This window comes from Sminthopsis crassicaudata, chromosome 1, assembly GCF_048593235.1.
Source record: "Sminthopsis crassicaudata isolate SCR6 chromosome 1, ASM4859323v1, whole genome shotgun sequence".
Lineage (NCBI taxonomy): Eukaryota > Metazoa > Chordata > Mammalia > Dasyuromorphia > Dasyuridae > Sminthopsis > Sminthopsis crassicaudata.
Genome location: NC_133617.1, coordinates 575,635,857 through 575,657,011, shown reverse-complemented (window position 1 = coordinate 575,657,011; position 21,155 = coordinate 575,635,857). Strand labels below are relative to the sequence as shown.

Sequence of the window (21,155 nt, the reverse complement as noted above, 5' to 3'; positions counted from 1 at the left end):
CCTTTCGCCTTGTATGCACACAACTGTTTGTGGGGTCTCCTCGTGAGGATTCTGGGGCCCATCAAAAGCGCATTTACCCTTCTCTCTGGAAAGGCAACAAGCATTAAGCGCCCGCCGTGTGCCCCGCACTGTGTAAAGCGCCGGGTGTGCATTGGATTGCAAACTCTGTGAGGGCAGAGACTGTTTTTGCCATTCTTTATAGTTGTAGCATTTAGCAAAGTGCCCGCACACGAGAGGCGCTGGTTAGAAGCTGGTGGACTTGACCTGACTTTTCCGGAAGCGACCCCGGCACCGCAGGCCAGGCCGAGCGCCCGCAGCGGGCACGCAGGAGGAGCCAGGACTCTGAGGTAGGGCCCAGCAAGAGCCGGCCCTGTGTCGGAGCGCCTGCGCGCCTGCGCGGGAGGGGAGGTCGTGTACGCTCCATTCTCGCCCGGATCCACTGAAAACAATCTCTGGCCGGACGCCGCCTCCGGCTCGGCCCTAGCTCTCTTCCTAGTTTCTTCCCTCACTCTCTCCTCCCCTTCTGCCTCGCTTGTTCCCACCTCTCTCGCTGGCTCGCTCCCTCCTCCCTCGTTCCCTCCTCGCTCGGTAGTCTCGGCGCCTCGGTCGGCAGCGGGAATCCGGCGAGAGCCGGGCGGGACGTCGGCAGGGGCGAGAGGAGGAGGTAAGGCGCTCCCAGGGTTTCGGGGGGCTTCTCCAGGCCAGGCCGGTGCTAGGCCTCAGACGGTGGCGGGCGGCGGGCAGCGCGGGCCAAAAGGGCCGAAGGCCGGGCCGGGGGCGGGGCGCTGCGGCCTCGGGCCGTGGCTGGCTGGTTCCCGGAGGATCCTCACTAACCCCTGCAGCCCCCTCCCCCTCCCTCGGCGGGATCGCGGCCCTCTGGGAAGTTCCGCGGTCTGAGGAAAACTGCGGCCCTAATGCGGCCAGGTAGGAATCACCTGGTGAGGGGCTAGAGACCCCTCCTTCTTCGTTTGCCGCCCCTTATTGCCTTCTACCCCGCCCCCAAGTTCCCGACCAGTCCTCTCCTGGCCGGCCCCTTCTGGAGAAGCGGTGATTCAATTGAGTCAGTCCTTATCGCCTTGACCCCTCCATCCCCCACCTCCTTCTGTCTTTCGCTTTGTCTAAATTTCAGTGACTTGGCATTCATCAGGGATTTCAAGTGTGGACTTGGATGGGGCAAAAATAGATCTTGTTTTCAATGTAACCCACTGTATTTTATGCATGAAAAAAAAAATTTCATTATCCCTATAAGGATCCATAGGTTTCCCTAGACAGACGTGGCCATGTCACAAAAAAGGTCAAAACCTTTTGTTGTAGATACCCTCGAAAATGTTCCCGCAGGTTATTTAAAAATAAACAAATAAATCATTATCTGTGACAGAAACGGCAGTCATTCCCAGAGCATAAATTAGATTTTTGAGGAGAGACTTGTGTTTTCCCAGCTCTTTAGCATTGTGCCTGGCTTGCCTGGACATAGGTGCTTGTTGATTGAACCATACCCTTTCCTCTGTCTCTTAGCTGAGCAAAGTTTAATTGCAAGATCTATATAAAATATTCTTGTACATGTTTTAAAAAGGAAGTTTTATAAGTATTACTGGTTTGAAGGGGAGACCCGTCCTTCAAGTAAGGAGGCAGAATTTTCATGTGTTGCTTTGGGAAAGTCTTATTTTATGGCAACATCTTTTTATGTGATGCATGTAATGCAGAAGTGATGTTGAACTAAGGAAGTCTGAAAAGTTAAATAAAATATTCTTCAACACTCAAACTTTTCTTTTTTTTTTTTAAGTTTGAGAAATATGTACATGGCATCATCCACAGTCCAGTTTGGTGTGTGATTGTGTGATAGAGCAAAGATTTGGAGTCTGGGTTTAAATCCCTGCTCTGCTGCTTAACTATATGACATCGCATAACAAATCAGTTCACCTTTCTGAACTTTAGCATGCTTATCTGTAAAATGAGAGGTTTGGACTAGATGATTGAAATCCTGTGATTCCAAAAGCTTGAAGTCTTGGTATTTAAGACTCTCAGCTGAAGTGGTTACATAGGCCCTCTTTATCTAAACTTATCTATTCTGGTTTTTCCTAGTGGAGAAAGGGCGTGGAATTGAGAATAAGGATAATATATGTAAATGATAACATAAAAAAAAAAAAGCTAATCTGAGTGATGCAAAATATTATTTGGTGGCTGCAGGGAGTATTTAATTGTGCTGTAGTCTAGACCATTCTGTTGTATGTCTGAGACTTTTTGCTCTTATTCTTTAGACAAGGTAGAGAGGGGCGTTGGATGGGCCTTGGTTGGATTTGGTGACATGGATATAGGAAGTTAATATAACTGAATGAAAATGGATTGAACTTGAAGAAACTTGAAGTTTAAGTTTGAGGTTGTATCTTTTATTCCAGATATTTCTTAGAAGAGCCTTTGTTTTTTGTTTTCCTTTTTATTTATTTAGTTATTTTTTTAATTAAAAGCTTTTTATTTTCAAAATATATGCATAGATAATTTTTCAACATTAACCCTTGCAAAACCTTGTGTTCCAAATTTTTCCAACCTTCTCCCTAACCCCCCCACATGGCAAGTAATCCAATATATGTTAAATATGTTAAATCCAATATATGTATACATATTTATACAATTATTTTGCGGCATAAGAAAAATTAGATCAAAAAAGGAAAAAAATGAAAAAGAAAGCAAAATGCAAGCAAATAATAAAAAGTGAAAATTCTATGTTGTGATCCTCAGTTCCCACAGGCCTCTCTCTGGGTGTAGATGGCTCTCATCCTCACTCAAGATCATTGGAAATGGCCTCAATCATCTCATTGTTGCAAAGAGCCACATTCATCAGAATTGATCATCATATAATGTTGTTGTTGCCATGCATGTTGATCTCTTGGTTCTATTCACTTCACTTAGTATCGGTTCATGTAAGTTTCTCCAGGCCTCTCTGAAATCATCCTGCTGATTGTTTCTTACAGAACAGTAATATTACATAATATTTATGTACCATAATTTATTCAGCCATTCTCCAATTGATGGGCATCCATTCCGTTTCCAGTTTCTTGCCACTACAAAGAGGGCTACCACAAACATTTTTGCACATGTAGGTCCCTTTCCCTCCTATATGATCTCTTTGGGATATAATCCCAATAGAAACACTGCTGGATCAAAGGAATCTTTGTTTTTAAATTCAGGCTGTTTCAACCAATCCTTGCAAATTTTCTGATATTTATTTCTCTTTTCTTTATCCTTTCTTAGTATAGTATCTTGGTGAATCTTCTTTTTTTTTTTTTTCTCTTTTTGTGTGGATTTGGTTAGTGTTGTGCTAAGCCTTTCTGCTTTCTATCTGCGACTTTGATGAAAATATAGATGACAAACTTATAAAACTATTGACATAAACTTGGGAATAGCTAATTTGTGGTATTATGTCAGTATACACAAAGATCTTAATAAGTTAATGATGGATGAGATCTAATTAGACAAAATATATTGTAATCCAATACTTTTCACAAATAGAGGATGTATAAGGTGGATAATAGTTCATATTATTAGAAACTCAGTAATTTTAGTGCATTCTCCAATTCTTTGAATGCTTCCATGTCCTTGCACAGTGGTCTCCCACATTTAGAATGTACATCCTTCTCTCTTCTGCTTTGTGGAAATCTCAACTTTCTTCTGATTTTTCTCTCTTACCCACCTTCTTAACCCTTTTCAATTTTATTCTACTGAAACTTCCTTCCAAAGTTAATAATGATATTTTAATTACCAAATGTAATGGCGTTTTCTCACTCCTCATTCTCCTTAAGTTCTCTGCTGCCTTTGACACTGTTGGTCAGTCTCTTCTTGATGCTTTTTTCTCTAGGTTTTTTGGACACCACTCACTTCTAGTTCTCTTGTTTGCCTGCTTCTTTTCTGACTTCTTGGCTTGATCCTCTTCCAGATAAGAACCTTTAACCATAGGTATCTCTCAGAGTTCTGTCCTGGGCTCTCTTCTCAAATTCCTATGTACTACTTAACTTAATGATCTCATCACTGAACCACTGGGAAGTCTTTCATAGTTGATCATCGCATTTTCTTGCTGTTGCTGTATACACTGTATTCTTGGTTTTATTTTTTTCCCTCAGTAATATAATAAACTTTTAATATATACTTAATGGTTGAATTTTTAAAAAATGTTATGTCCTTTACATGGTACATTCTGTAGTTTTATAGAGAAGTTTTGTAATAGCACATGTACATTCTGTAGTTTTATAGAGAAGTTTTGTAATAGCACATTAAAACAATTGGACTATACATATTCAAAATTCATTGTAATGTCAGACAGACATAAGAAGATTAGAAAGAATTCTGGAGATTAAAATATACATTTTCAAGAAATTAAGTAAATAATGATACCTCACAGTTTTAAAAGGCACCTTTTGGGTAACTTCACATTTCTGGAAATAGCAGAATACCAGGAAGTAAACGGAAAAATATAGTGATCAACCAAAATAAATTTGATGAAGCTCTTTTACTAGGTCCTGAAATTTCATTGGTGGGGGAAGCTCTCACTAAGCTTATGTTTCTTCTCATTTTGCACATAATTCTTTTTAGTTATGTTTTCTTATTCAACGTTTATTAGAATAAAATCAAAAGGGATAGAGGCTGCTTGAATTAACTTGTAGTGAGAGAAGGAAACACGACACAGAAATTGAAAAAGGAAAGGATTGTGGTAAAAGTTATTTTGTGGAGGGATAAATAATTCAATAAATATTTATTAAATGCTTTTGGGCAAGATACTTCTAGGTACAAGGGATACAAAGAAAGATACTTTAAAGATACTTTTGTAAAATAGGGATAATTATTCTTATACTACCTACTTGATTGGGTTGATGCAGGGAAGGTGCTCTGTAAATCTTAAAATATTGAATTGGGTTATTACTACTACAGTTAATATTTAATCGGTATAACAGGGATAGTGTAATAAAGGCAAAAAAGAGGCATGGTCACTATATTGCTAGAAATTTGAAAGAAGTGGAACTTTAAGCTTCTAGATAGGGGGGCGGCTTCCTAGAGGAAGTAATGTCTAGATAGAAGGCAGGGCTTCTGCATCTGGAGATGAGTTTTTGGGGATTCCATTCTAGGCATTAAAAGAGACCTAGTTAGCCTCAAAGAGGCTAAAAACAATTAAAGGTTGGTTGAACTAGATAGCTTTGAAGATCCTCTTCAGAATAGTGATCTTTTAACCCTTGGTTGGTATACCCAGGAGTGGTATTATTAGGTCAAAAAGTATGACTTTTTAAATGTAATTCCAAATTATTTTCCAGAACAGTTAGACAAATTCACATTTCCATCCCAAGTGAATAAGTGTGCCTGTGATAATTTAAAAAAAAATTATCTTTACTAATTTCTGGATGCCATATAAACCCTTGGGGTTGTTTTTTATTTACATTTCTCATTTTTATTTATTTGAAGCTTTTTTTACTTGGTTATTGATAATTTTGCATTTCTTTTTTTAAAACCAATTTTCTTTTTTTTTTAATTATAGATTTTTATTTACAAGATATATACATAGGTAATTTTTCAGCATTGACAATTGCAAAACCTTTTGTTCCAACTTTTTCCCTCCTTCCCCTCACCCCTTCCGCCAGATGGCAGGTTGACCAATACATATTAAATATGTTAAAGTATAAGTTAAATACAGTATGTGTCATGTCCAAACAGTTATTTTGCTGTACAAAAAGAATTGGACTTTGAAATAACGTACAATTAGCCTGTGAAGAAAATAAAAAAATGCAGGCAGACAAAAATAGAGGGATTGGGAGTTCTGTCCATTGGTTCATAGTCGTCTCCCAGAGTTCTTTCGCTGGGTGTAGCTGGTTCAGTTCATTATTGCTCTATTGGAACTGATTTGGTTCATCTCATTGTTGAAGAGGGCCTTGTCCATCAGAATTGATCATCATATAGTATTGTTGTTGAAGTATATAATGATCTTCTGGTCCTGCTCATTTCACTCAGCATCAGTTCATGTAAGTCTCTCCAGACCTTTCTGAAATCGTCCTGTTGGTCATTTCTTATAGAACAATAATATTCCATAATATATACCACAATGTATTCAGCCATTTTCCAATTGATAGGCATCCATTCAGTTTCCAGTTTCTGGCCACTACAAAGAGGACTGCCACAAACATCCTTGCACATACAGGTCCCTTGCCCTTCTTTAAAAATCTCTTTGGGGGCAGTGGATAGAGCACCAGCCCTGAATTCAGGAGTTCAAATCTGGTCTCAGACACTTAACACTTCCTAGCTGTGTGACCCTGGGCAAGTCACTTAACCCCAGCCTCAGGGGGGGAAAAAAAAATCTCTTTGAGATATAAGCCCAGTAGTAACACTGCTGGATCAAAGGGTATGCACAAAGACAATTTTCTATTGGGAAATGGCTTTTTATCTTCTATATTTGTATCATTAAACTATAGATCTTATATGTCAAGCATTTATTAGAGAGGTTTCAAAGTTTTTTCTCAAGAGTTTATTCCGATTGTAGTTGCATTTTTTTGAAAGTAAAAAACTTTAAAATATTTAACAGGAATATGCACAGTTTAAATGTACTAATTATAAATGGTTCTTATTTACTAGTGACACAAAAGTGGTGTAATGGTTAGCCTTAGAGGTAAGAAGACTAGAATTTAAGTCCTGTCTCTGACACAGTACTGGCAATATGATCTTGGGCATTTCACAACTCAGGCAGTTTCTTTCGATAGTTCTAAGATCAAAAGCTATAATGAAGGTGCCTGTTTGTCTTGATAAAGGTAGTTTCTTCATCTGGGAGTTTTTTTTTTTTTTTTAAATGACAATAAAATCACTGGTCTCACTCTTGTCCTTATCCTTAAATACCACATTTGTCATCTAAACTTCCAAACAGAAGAAATTAAATTTCTTGAAAATACCTGACAGTTTGACTCTAAATGATTTATTCTAAACTAGCAAGTGAACTTGATGGTTCACTTGACAGATTATTGTGGAAATTTTTAGTCCTTTATACTGCTCATTTTGATAGGCAAATACTACTACTTCCTAATTCTTTTTAGCAATTTTCAATTTTGATTGCAATATAAAATTTTTAGTTGTTTTTACATACTGAGGATGCTTCTCAAAAAAATCATTGTGTTAAATGGTAATTTTGACTGTGATCTATCATTTGACTTGTACATGTTTTGTAGGTCACAAAAAAACAATATATATGTGTGTGTGTATATATATGTATATATATACACACACACATACACACACACACATATATATATTTCTTCTGTAAATAAAACAATAGTAATGTTTTTTTCTCATTGTTATTCTAGCTTAATAGAAAGACTGTATGGTATATAGTGGAAAGTGTTTAGAAATCAGGATCCCTTAGTTCAAAGCTCAGAATTGAAACTTAATTTCTTTATCACTATGATCAAATCCCTAACTTAAACTTGCCTCATCTATAAAAAGTAATGTTTCTCCCATTGGATTGTGAGCTTGAGAACAGAGACCATCTTACCTTTCTTTGTGTTCATAATGCCTAGCCACATATTAGATGCTTAATGTTTATTGATTGGTGTGAGGAAAGTGCTTTGTAAACCTTAGAACTATCCATTAATGTGTTTTTATTTTTGAATATGTTTGGGAAAGAATCATAATAGGTTAAAGTATGGCTAGGAGGTGAGAGATCTGGGTTCTAATTCCAGTTTTATGTGACTTTAGTTGTCATTTAACTTTTCTATATTTTTTTCCCTTTGCTAGGAATTGGGAAATTTTACTTTTTTTTTTTTCTTTTTTTTCTTTTTAACTAACAGGGTAATTGTGAAGAGTAAATGAAATAGAGTTGACACTTGCTTTGAAAAATAACTACTACTCTATAGAATACTGTTAAGTTCAGAGGGATGTGAGTAATTCATATCTTTTCCTTTTTAAGTTCTCCTGACTTTGAACTTAATTTACTTTGCCATGTAGCTTCCTCACATTAGAATTATATCCTGCCTCTGGTTTTCTCCCACTCACTGCAAGTACATTGTGACCTTGCAGACTCTTCTGATTGATCTTAAAAAAAAAAATTAAAAAAAAGTGGATTGGCCTACTGCCAGTCATATCTTCAGTTCTTTCTGGGCTCCATTACTGGCTCTCTTGGCTTTCTCCACTATGTTCCTCCATTGGTACCTTTTTAATCCTTCCCTCCCACCTTTTTTCAGTTTTCTTTTATATGTTCTACTATGAGAATGTAAAGTGCAGGTTCCTCTTAACCCCCCTTGCTTATATTTGGCTCTCAATGCGTAGTAATATGAGTTTATTTATATGCTTGTGGGCTTGCTTGACTAGCACTTTCAAATTAAACTTGACAGAAAAAATTGTCAAAATTTTTTTTGGGAGGGGGATTGGTCTGGACGAATGCTTTGATTGTTGTGAATTCTTAATTTGTAGAAATGGCTTGCTTCAATGCATGTTGGCGACTTGCCTATAACTTATATTGTTTTCTAGGAGAAGGAGAAAGGTAATAAGCATTTATTACCTAATATGTACTAAGCCAAACACTTTACAAGTATTATCTCATATAATCCTCACAAAAACCTGGGGATGTATATGTTATTACTATTCTCTTCACAGGAAGGAGGAAACTGAGAAAGATATATTAAGTGACTTGCCCAAGGTCATATAGTCCTAAGTGTCTGAGGCTGGATTTAAATTTAAGACTTCTTGCCTCCAGTCTAATTATTTGGGGCACAGAGAGACTTTCTTAGGGTCATGTTAAGGGAAAGCCTTGAACTTTTGCCATCCTATGTTGAAGGCCCACTATCTGCTATTCAGTATTCCTTCTCATGATGTATTTCCTACTACTTTATTATGTACTGCTATTGAATATTTATTAAATTTTGCTGTACTTATGCCAGTTGTTTGATAGTGATTCATCATAATGTCCTTTTTTGTTTTTATTTTTTGCATTTAATAGCATTTTACTTTTTTCTAATTACATGTTAAGATGGTTTTCAATATTCATTTTGTAAGATTTTAAGTTCTAGATTTTTTTTCCTTTCCCTCTCCCTTTCCCAAGACAGCAACAAATCTGGTATAATTATATAATGTCCTTTTTTTTTTTTTTTTTTTTCTAAAGCAATTGGGGTTAAGTGACTTGCCTAGGGTCACACTGCTAGGAAGTGTTAAATGTTTGAGATCAGATTTGAATTCAGGTCCTCCTGACTTCAGGGCTGGTACTCTATCCATTATGCCACCTAGCTGTTCCTATAATGTCCTTTTTAAAAATGAAGTGTTGGGGCAGCTAGGTGGCACAGTGGATAGAGCACCAGCCTTGAATTCAGGAGGACCCGAGTTCAAATCTGGTCTCAGACACTTAACACTTCCTAGCTGTGTGACCCTGGCCAAGTCACTTAACCCCAGCCTCAGGGGGGGAAAAGTAAAAAAATAAAAATGAAGTGTCATTCATTTTTCAGATGAGATCTGAGATAACAGAAGATGAAACACTTTGGTATAGATTTCACAAAAGGTCATTGGTAAAATCAGAGTAGAATTAAAGAAGATGAAAATGTAAATACAGGCAGAGTGATAGAATGGCTCCAAAGCCAGGAAGAATTTGGTTAAAATCATTCCCCTGAGATATACTAGCTCTATGACCAAGACCTAATCATTTAACTATCTACTTAAGATACATCTGAAAAACTCTTAAGTTATAGATAAGTTGCTTAGCATTATTGGTGGAAGGAGTTTCCATACCTGAGTTTCTCATACAAAAGACATTATCAGCTCTTACCTAAAAAATAAAACATTGCTTTTTTAATTTTTTTTAATTTTTTAATTTAAACAATAGCCTTATATTTTCAAAATGCATGCAAAGGTAGTCTTTGACATTCAGGCTTGCAAAATTTTGCATTCCAAATTTTTCTCCCTCCCTTCCCCCAGCTCCTCCCCTAGACAGTATGTAAAACATATTACTTTGACCAAAAAAGATAAAACAAAAATATATAAAATTTACCTTTGCTATGGATTTTATACATGGTATTAATACAATGGAAGAATGAAAGAAACATTTTTATTTTATAACAAATATGTTTCACAGAAGTCCTACTCTAGTCATATTTTATGCTGTAGAGATAATGCTAGGTTGTTGAAGTCTCTGCCATTCTGATATAAGCTCTGGGAGCAAGTATATTCCTGGGGATTGACTGTCTCTTGTCTGAGGAATGGTTTAGCCAAGTATGGAGAGTTTTATCAGTAGTAGGTTGGGCTAGAAGCGATGAATCTTCAGTCATAAAAGTGATGAAAATTAAAAGATGACTTTTAGTCTAATCTGCCCTCCTTTGCCATGCTAGGATCTGAGTGGTGAATATCAGTATATCTTATGCATTGTTATGTACAAAGCTGTCTTCTATTCTTGAAATATACTCTCTCCATACCTAGACTTCTCAGATTCCTTATCTTCCTTCTAGACCCAGCTCAATTGCCACCTTCTCTGATCACTTTAGCTATTTAGCTATATATTTTCCATTCTTAGATATTCTTAAAGTATCTTTATTTCTTTTCTGTCCCTATATGTCCCTATCTTTTGTTATTTGTAGCTATCTATTTGTAGCAAGTAACGTTGGTGAGCCAAGGAACTGTTTTTTCTGTGTCATTGTATCTTTTCCTCCTCCTGATATTAAGTTTTGTACATATTCACCAAGTACATTTTAAATATTTGTTGAATCTAATTAAAAGTGGGAGAGTGCTTGGAGTCACTCAGTTTTTAGATCTCTTACAATGTTAAAAGTTTACTTTTTGCACCCTAGGTATGAGATCCTTGTTTAATGATTATTAAATTAATACATTACTGAAGGAATTGAACTACTTCCATATTGATATTCTTCCTCTGCTGGGAACTAGATGGCACAGTTATTGGAGTGCTGGTCCTGGGAACAGGAAGACCTGAGTTCAAATAATAGGCACTTAATACATGCTTATATCTTTCCTTCCTCTAAATGAAATTAGAAAATGTACAGAAGGAAGATGCAAATAAATGGAAAAATAAGTTTATCAGTCCCTGAAGAAGTATATAAAAGAGTCTGTAGTATCAGCCTCATTGTAGGACCAAAGACAAAAAATCTTTAATTTGTTGGGTACTTGATCATCTTATTTTGCTGTATCATGGTAACAAAGAAAAGGAAACCACAATGAAGATATTTGTATCTAATTTAGCTAATTTGTGAGTCAGCATCTGTTTTAAAATGTGAAAAAGTAGAGATTAGGTCCCTTGTATCTTTAAGTCCATTATCCTAAGAAGAATTTCAGATGATTCTTCAAAATAAGTTTAATATGTAAATCTTTTTACTTGGTAACTTCAGTGTAAAAGTTGGAAAAAGGGAAGACAATGGCTATTGTGTTGAAAAAAAAAAATGTCAATTGACTAGAATTTATTAAAGTGCCTGTCATGTTCCAGGCACTGTGCTAAGTGCTAGGATTCAAAGAAAGGCAAAAATATCCCTTTCTGTTAAAAGAATCTTATGGTTTTATGGGAGAGAAAACATGCAAACAGGTATGTGCAAACAAGATATCTGCAGAATAAGTTGAAGATAATCTTAGAGGGAAGTCATAAATGTTAAGTAGGACTTGAAAAGAAGGTGTGATTTTAGCTGAGAATTTAAAGAATTTTAGAGACAGAGATGAAAAGGGAGAGTATTTTAGGCATGGGGGAGAACCTGTAGAAACACTCAAAGTTGGAAGCTAATATTTGGGAAAAAATAAAGAAGCCAGTGTCACTAGTTTGCAAAATATTTAGAGGAGAGAAAATAATATAGAAGAATATTGGAAAAATAAGAAGGGCTTTAAAAATCAAATGGAGGATTTTGTATTTGATCTTGGATGAAATTGGGAGCTACCAGAGTTCATTGAATAAGTGGGGTGATCTGGTGTGACCTAGGTTTTAAGAAGATCATTTTGATAAATAAGTGAAGGATAGATTGAAAAATGAGAGGCAAATTCTTGTTTGCCATTAATACATTAAAACTGTTTTCACCTTTTTTATTTGTTTTTTTTTCTCATGATTTTTGCTTTTGTCCTTATTTTTCTTTTACAAAGTGACTAATATGGAAATATGTTTAAAATGATTGTACATATATAACCTATATCAGATTGCTTCTTGTCTTGGGGAAAGGAAGGAAAGGAAGGGAGGGAGAAAAAAATTTGGAACTGAAAATCTTATTAAAAAATGAATGTTGAAAACTATCTTTACATATAGTTGGAAAAATAAAATATTATTGAATTCATTAATACATTTTTAAAAGTTTTATTCATGCTTTTTGGTTTTTTTTTTCTATCATTTCTGAGTATTAAATCTTTTCTTGGGGGCAGCTAGGTGGCACAGTGGATAGAGCACCACCACTGAATTCAGGAGGATCTGAGTTCAAATCTGGTCTCAGACATAGCACTTCCTAGCTGTGTGACCCTGGACAAGTCACTTAACCCCAGTTGCTTCAGCAACAAAGAAGAAAGAAAGAAAAGTCTTTTCTTGAAAGCAAGAAAACCAATACAATTAGTCTAAATCAATTAGATCATATCTGATAAAGTTTGCAGAATTTTGCTTTAGTGGTTTCTTCTCTTTGGAAAGGGAGAAATATGTTTCATTATCATTTATACTTCCTTTAGGAAGAAGGTAAGAAAACACTGGACTTGGTGACAACAACATCAAAAAATTATCTTTTTTTTTCCCTGAGGCTGGGGTTAAGTGACTTGCCTAGGCTCACACAGCTAGTGTTAAGTGTTTGAGAACAGATTTGAACTCGGATCCTCCTGAATTCAAGGCTGGTGCTCTATCTACTGAGCCACCTAGTTGCCCCTCAAAAAATTATCTTTAGTTTTGAAAGGACTATTTGGTTGTTACAATACAAGAATAATTTTAGAATTATTTTGTTTTCATTTTATCATATCATTAACTAGCTAGGGCAGAGGTCAAAGCTAGGATATACTATTTCAAATATAATCTGTGAAAAATGAGAAATTAATAGAAGTAGACCTTTATTAATTACTTTTAGAGAAGTTGAACTGTGGTAGAACAGTTGCTACAATGAAACAGAGCCCAGAAACAACTTCAGCAAATAGACATTTGTCATTTCCTTGACAAGTTGAAAGACATGGTAGTAAAAAAAATCTTGGTTTCAACAACTGCATTTGCAGACATTATGGCATATGATAATGGAAGATTATTAGCAGCATTACTTTATAAAATAGCACAACACCTTGTAAAGGAAGTGCCAGGAAACAAGCCTGCCAAAAAAATTAACATAAAATGCAACTAAGGCATATCTTCCTAAAGAGCTTCTATGACTTACACTGTTGTTGTTGTTGTTGTTGGTTGTTATAATTTGTTATAAGTAATCATGTTGCATTTGATCCCATTGGTAAAATCATTTGGTAAAAGGGTAAATTAATTTTCTTAATATTTAGCATATAATTCCTTTTTTTAAAAAATTGCATCAATTTGTACAGCACACACAGCAGCATATTTACTAGCTTGTTTTATTACCTCTATGCCAGTATTACATTTTGTTGTCTATTATTATCCATGCCTTTTTGGTGTTAGGAGGCAATCTTTGCATTTCTCTAATTATTAGAGATTTGGAACATTTATCTTGTAGATATTGATAATTTGCATTTCTTTTCAAGAATTGTTTATTAATATTAATACATATCAGTAAATAAAACAAATTATAAAACAATATAAATAATATGTAATAAAATGTGATTATGTTAATATTAATAAAATTAATGTTTTTGAGCCACTTAATTATTGGTGAATGGCTCTTAGACTTAAACATGTGTGTCAATTTGCTTATAAATTGCTTATTGTACTACAATACCAAAATTTTTTGCTATAAAATTAGCCTATTTTATTTTTATTTCATCTAAGACATAACTGGTTTGGAAGTTAGAGCTGTGTCTCAAGGGGAATGTGATAGAATGTTGTCCTCTATTTTATAAAGCAATTTATGTAGCATTGGGATTATTAATTATTGAAATGCTTGATAAAACTAATTGGTAAATCATTTTGATAGTGATTTTAGTGTGGCAGTTAATGAACTTCTGATTGATACATATATATATATATATATATCTATATATATATATATATGTTTATCAAAGTTATCTGTTTCAAGCATTTTGTAGGTATTCATCCCTTTTTTTATTCAGTTTTTTTTTTTTTTTTTTTGCATAGCCTTATATGTAATATATTTAAATAAAGTTCTTTATTATTTCTTAAATAGTAACTTTGGCTTTTTCATTTCTGATTTTAGACTAAATTCCCATCTTTTTTGTTAATCTGCTCCCTTATCCCCTATAGTTTTAATTTCTAGGTTTCCCTGACTTGTTTTGTACTTCCTGAGCTGGAAGGTTTCTTCTGAGAGCTATGTGTTTAAGTCTGTGAGCTATTGGCTGTCTTTTTACATATCATTAAGCTGGCAAAATGTACTTATTCTGGCTTCTATTTGAATTCCTTGATCATTTCTTGATCTGGTGCTCTTGGTAGAATAGTAATAAGGAAGTTAGGCTGGTTCCAAACAGTTGTGTACCCAAAATGAAACAGATGTAAAAATTGCTACCTTGGGTTTAAACATTATTTCTTCAAAAAATTTGTTCTTGAATCAGTAATTGACAATATATTTGTGTTTCTATCAATACTAGTGATGTTATTTTTTTAGCATTAGTATCCAGTTATATAATCTCTTTGATTTAATAGTGTATTGCCATTACTTATGTTGGTTTCTGATAATAAAACTTAGACCTACAACAAAAGCAAAAAGTATGCCTATCATTCTAGCACTGACCAAAAGTCTCCATCATCATCATCTTGTTGATGAGACCAAAGAACAGGAGGAAAGCTTTACAGGATAATTCTCTACATCAGACCACATTTTCATAGCCATATAGTAGACAGAGATGTATAGAACACAAAGTTCTGCAACTTATTTTTTGTTGGTTATTACAAAAAAAAAAAATTACTTGTGTTAAAGTATTGAAATCTTTCTTTAAACAAAGTATGCCATAATATATGTTAAACTCATTTAAATTCTTTTTTAAATGAAATCTATCAATTGTTATTTGAATTACGAAAATTAATTGTAGTGGAGTGGTAAAGTAGTCCAATCATTCTGGAGAACAATTTGAAACTATATCCAAAACCTGGAACCCTTTGTTCCAACAATATTTTTACTAGGTTAGTGTCTCAAGGAAATTTTTTTTTTTTTTTTTTTTGAGGCTGGGGTTAAGTGACTTGCCCAGGATCACATAGCTAGGAAGTGTTAAGTGTCTGAGACCAGATTTGAACTTGGGTCCTCCTGAATTCAAGGCTATCCACTGCACCACCTAGCTGCCCCCTCAAGGAAATTTTTAAAAAGGAAAAGAAAACTATATGTAGATATTAATTATAGCTCTTTTTGTGGTGCCAAAGAATGGGGAACTAAGGGGAAGTGGTGAAATGAGCAGAAGCAGGAGATTGTATATGGTAACAGCAATATTATGGTAATCAACTGTGAAAGACTTAGTTAATCAATATAATGATCCAAGGCAGTTCCAAAGGAATCATGACTAAAAAATGCTATCTACCTCCAGAAAGGGAATTGAGTACAGAAACCTTTGCTTCTTATTTTTACTTTCTTTTATTTTTATTGTTTTTTTCCCAATATGACTAATATGGAAGTAGTTTTCATGATTTCACATATATAATTGAGTGTTATATTGTGTTTGCTTTGTCATTGGGTGGCAGAGAGGGAAAGAATTTGGAACTGAAAATTAAAAAAATTTTTTTTAACATAATCTTCCCCACTCTCAATAAATCAAATCCTGATTTGTTGCCAAAAAAAGAAAAAGATAAAAAGATAAAAAGAATGTAAACTTTGAGGGCAGGGATTGTTTTTGAAATTTTTTTTTTTTTTTGTAAACTCAGGATTTAGCATAGTGTCAGGCTTATAACAAACATTTAATGTCATGGATTTTAAAAAAAGGCATACAACAGGGAAACAAACACATTCTTATTATAGGTATTCATTAATGTTACATATTTCTTTTTTAGTGCAATATCTGGCACATAGTACATAATAAATGCCTGTTAACTAGTTGATTAGTCAACTTTAGTTCCATATACTATTTATCACAATAACTCAGTGTGGGTAATTATGTAAATATAAGAGATCATATTATTTTAAAAAGTAGAATGGAAGAGGAGATATGATTCATAATTATGACTGGAAGAAAATTCTTAACTAGTAAGAGATATAGGGTATCATAGAAGAAAAGATGAAAAATTGAAGAACTTTTGGATAAGCAAAATCATTGCAATTAGAAAGGAAACAATTGAGGTAAAAATGTTGCACAGATTTCTCTGGTAAAGGCATAATACCCAAAGTATGTAGGTATTGGTACAAATATGTAAAAACAAGAGTTCTTTAATAGAAAATTGCCCAAATTATGTGAAGATAATTTTCAAATGAAAAAATGCAAACTATTAACAACCATGTGAAAAAGATGCTTTGGGTATTACTAATAAGATAAATGCACACTAAAACATCTGAGGTTCTACTTTGCAACTATCAGATCAGCAAAAGAGGAAAATGGGCAGTTGTTGGAGGGAGTATTAGTCACTAATATTACACTGTTGATGAAGTTGCTAATTGAACCCTTCTGTAAAAATTTTGGAACTATATCCCAAAAGTGACTGAATTGACACTTTGCTTTGACACAGCATCACAATGTAGACATATACTCCAAAGATTTCAAAGACTGAGGGAATAGACATATCTGTCTATCTCTTTCTTTTTTTTAATTAAAAAAAAATTAATTTTTTAAACTTAATATTTTATTTTTCCAATTACATATAAAGGTAGTTTTTAACATACATTTTTATAAGATTCTGAGTTGCATATTTTTTTCTCCCTTTCTCTTTTACTTCACCCCTCCCCAAGACAGCAAGCAGTCTGATACAGGTTATACATGTACAATACTTTTAAATATATTTCCATATTAGTCATGTTGTGAAAGAAAAATCAGAACAAAAGGGAAAAATCACGAGAACGAAAAAGCAAAGGGGAAAAAAAGATGAAAATAATGTATTTTGATCCAAATTCAGTCTCCATAGTTATCTAGATGTGGATGGCATTTTTTATCCGAAATCTATTGCAATTGTCTTGAATTGTTGAATTGCTAAGAAGAGCTCTAAGTCTCTTATAGTTGATCATTACACAGTTCTGCTGTTACTGTGTACATTGTTCTTCTGGTTCTTCTCACTTTACTCAGCATCAGTTCATGTAATTCTTCTCAGGCTTTTCTGAAATCTACCTACTCATCATTTCTTATAGGACAATAATATTACATTACATTCATATACTATAACTTATTCAGCTACTCTCCAGCTGATAGATATCTTCTCAGTTACCAATTCCTTGCCACTACAAAAAGAACCTCCTACAAACATTTTTGCACATATGTATCCTTTCCCCTTTCCCCTTTTTTATGATCTCTTTGGGTTACCGACCCAGTAGTGGCACTGTTGTATGTACAGCTCGATTGCTCTTTGGGCATAGTTCCAAATTGCTCTCCAGAATGGCTGGATCAGTTTACAACCCTATCAACAATATATTTAGTGTCCTGTTTTCTCACATCACCTCCAATATTTATCATTATTTTTTCCTGTCATCTTAATCTGAGAGGTGTGAAGTGGTACTTCAGAGTTGTTTTAATGTGTATTTCCCCAATCAACAGTAATTCAGAGCACTTTTTTTTCATATATTAGATGGCTTTAATCATCTGAAAATTATCTGTTCATATCCTTTGACCTTAGGAATGACTTGTATTCTTATTAATTTGATTTAGTTCTCTATATATTTTAGAAATGAGGCCTTTATCAGAAAAATTGGCTATAAAATTTTTTTCCAGCTCTCTGCTTCTCTTCTAATCTTGTTTTGCTTGTGCAAAACTTTTAATGTAATAAAAATCACCCATTTTGCATTTCATAATGTTCTCTATTTCTTGTTTGGTCATAAATTCTTTCCTTTTCCAAAAATCTGACAAGTAAGCTATCCCTTGTTCTCCTAATTTGCTTATAATATCACCTTTTTATGTCTAAATACTGAACCCATTTTGACCTTATCTTGGATGTGAGATTTTGGTTTAAACTTCCTAGTTTCTGCCATGCTGTTTTCCAATTTTCCCAGCAAATATTGTTAGATAGTTCAGTAACATGGTGGGGGTAAAATATCTCCTGACATACACATATATTGTTCCCTCTCAGAACTAACTCCAATGAGAATAAAGATCAAATATTGATCACCACCTCTTCATAATCCCCTCTACTATAAATAAGCTCTTCCTTGTATGTCACTTTTATGTGACATATTCTCTGTGAATTGCTTAGCCAGCAGAAATTAAATGGATGGTGAATGTTTATTGACTTGATGAGACATGCATTTGAGTGGGTAGCCATTTGTGTTAGTCCATCAGGATTTGCATCTTTATTTCTTTTTTTTTTTTTTTTTAATTTTTTTTTATTTTATATATATATATTTTTTTTTTATAATATTATCCCTTGTATTCATTTTTCCAAATTATCCCCCCTCCCTCTATTCCCTCCCCCCGATGACAGGCAATCCCATACATTTTACATGTGTTACAATATAGTCTAGGTACAATACATGTGTGTGAATATTATTTTCTTGTTACACAATAAACATTAGAATCCGAAGGTACATGCAACCTGGGCAGACAGATATTAGTGCTAACAATTTACATTCACTTCCCAGTGTTTCTTCTCTGGGTGTAGCTACCTCTGTCCATCATTGATCAACTGGAAGTGAGTTGGATCTTCTTTATGTTGAAGATTTCCACTTCCATCAGAATACATTCTCATACCGTATTGTTGTTGAAGTGTACAGTGATCTTCTGGTTCTGCTCATTTCACTCAGCATCAGTTGATTTAAGTCTCTCCAAGCCTCTCTGTATTCCTCCTGCTGGTCATTTCTTACAGAGCAATAATATTCCATAACCTTCATATACCACAATTTACCCAACCATTCTCCAACTGATGGACATCCATTCATCTTCCAGTTTCTAGCTACAACAAAAAGAGCTGCCACAAACATTTTGGCACATATATGACTCTTTCTGCTCTTTAGTATTTCTTTGGGATATAATCCCAGTAGTAGCGCTGCTGGGTCAAAGGGTATGCACAGTTTGATAACTTTTTGGGCATAATTCCAGATTGCTCTCCAGAATGGCTGGATTCTTTCGCAACTCCACCAGCAATGTATTAGTGTCCCAATTTCCCCACATCCCCTCCAACATTTATCATTATTTGTTCCTGTCATCTTAGCCAATCTGACAGGTGTGTAGTGGTATCTCAGAGTGGTCTTAATTTGCATTTCTCTGATCAGTAGTGATTTGGAACACTCTTTCATGTGAGTGGATATAGTTTCAATTTCTCCCTCTGAGAATTGTCTGTTCATATCCTTTGACCATTTATCAATTGGAGAATGGTTCGGTTTCTTATAAATTATGGTCAGTTCTCTATATATTTTGGAAATGAGACCTTTGTCAGAACCTTTGTTTTTAAAAATATTTTCCCAATTTGTTACTTCCCTTCTAATCTTGTTTGCATTAGTATTATTTGTACAGAAACTTTTTAGTTTGATGTAATCAAAATCTTCTATTTTGTGATCAATAATGATCTCTAGTTCTCCTCTGGTCATAAATTCCTTCCTCCTCCACAAGTCTGAGAGGTAGATTATCCTCTGTTCCTCTAGTCTATTTATTATCTCCCTCTTTATGCCTAAATCATGGATCCATTTTGATCTTATCTTGGTATATGGTGTTAAGTGTGGATCCATATCTAATTTCTGCCATACTAATTTCCAGTTTTCCCAACAGTTTTTTCCGAATAATGAATTTTTATCCCTAATGTTGGAATCTTTGGGTTTGTCAAAGATTAGATTGCTATAGATGTACCCTTTTTTGTCCTTTGTATCTAATCTGTTCCACTGATCTACCGGTCTATTTCTTAGCCAATACCAAATGGTTTTGGTGACTGCTGCTATATAATATAGCTTTAGATCAGGTACACTTAGACCACCTTCCTCTGACTTTTTTTTTCATTAGTTCCCTTGCAATTCTCAACCTTTTATTCTTCCATATGAATTTTGTTGTTATTTTTTCTAGGTCATTGAAATAGTTTCTTGGGAGTCTGATTGGTATAGAGCACTAAATAAATAGATTAGTTTGGGGAGTATTGTCATCTTTATTATATTCGCTCGGCCTATCCAAGAGCACTGAATGTCTTTCCAATTATTTAAATCTGATTTTATTTTTGTGGCAAGTGTTTTGTAATTTTTCTCATATAATTCCTGACTTTTCTTTGGTAGATGGATTCCCAAATATTTTATACTCTCAACATTTGTTTGGAATGGAATTTCTCTTTGTATCTCTTGCTGTTGCATTTTGTTAGTGATATATAAAAATGCCGAGGATTTATGTGGATTTATTTTGTATCCTGCCACTTTGCTGAAATTTTGAATTATTTCTAGTAGCTTTTTAGCAGAGTCTTTGGGGTTCTCTAAGTATACCATCATGTCATCTGCAAAAAGTGATAGTTTAATTTCCTCATTTCCTACTCTAATTCCTTGAATCTCTTTCTCGGCTCTTATTGCCGAGGCTAGCGTTTCTAGTACTATATTGAATAGTAATGGTGATATTGGGCAACCTTGTTTCATTCCTGATGCATCTTTATTTCAACTGGGTAATAAACTGGCTTCAGATTAAGAGGAGAATGGATTTTATCCCCTTTAGGAAATTGTTCTGTACAAATAATTAGCATCATAATACACAGTGATAACTTATGTGCAAGAAATTGTGTATAAAGCACGATTAAAAATGTGAATGATACATTAATATAATGGAATATTACTGTATTTTAACAAGTGACAAACAGGAATTCAAAGAAGCATGGAAAAACTTGTGTCAGCTGTTACAGAGAAAAGTAAGCATGGTCAAGAAAATAATATGGTCAAAAAATAAAGAGAGAAGAAAATATTTAAATGAATTAAGAATTAAGAAACAATGTTATTAATTGTTATAATGATAAGAATGGAAAAAGCAAAATCTCAAACCAATTGTAAGTAAAT

The 21,155-nt window shown here is 34.4% G+C and overlaps 1 protein-coding gene across 7 annotated transcripts in view; it reads left to right on the top strand.

Moving 5' to 3' along the window:
• The first annotated feature begins 241 nt into the window (after nt 1–241).
• ZFYVE16 (zinc finger FYVE-type containing 16) overlaps nt 242–21,155 on the top strand; it is a 66,066-nt gene continuing 45,152 nt past the window's right edge. For 5 of the 7 annotated variants that reach the window (XR_012484764.1, XM_074282195.1, XM_074282192.1 and 2 more), the window contains exon 1: nt 527–664. The gene's annotated coding sequence lies outside the window, so the exon portion shown is untranslated. Of the gene's footprint in view, nt 348–526; nt 665–786; nt 925–21,155 lie in introns of those variants that run through there. The other 2 variants (XM_074282194.1, XM_074282193.1) reach the window with 2 other exon arrangements.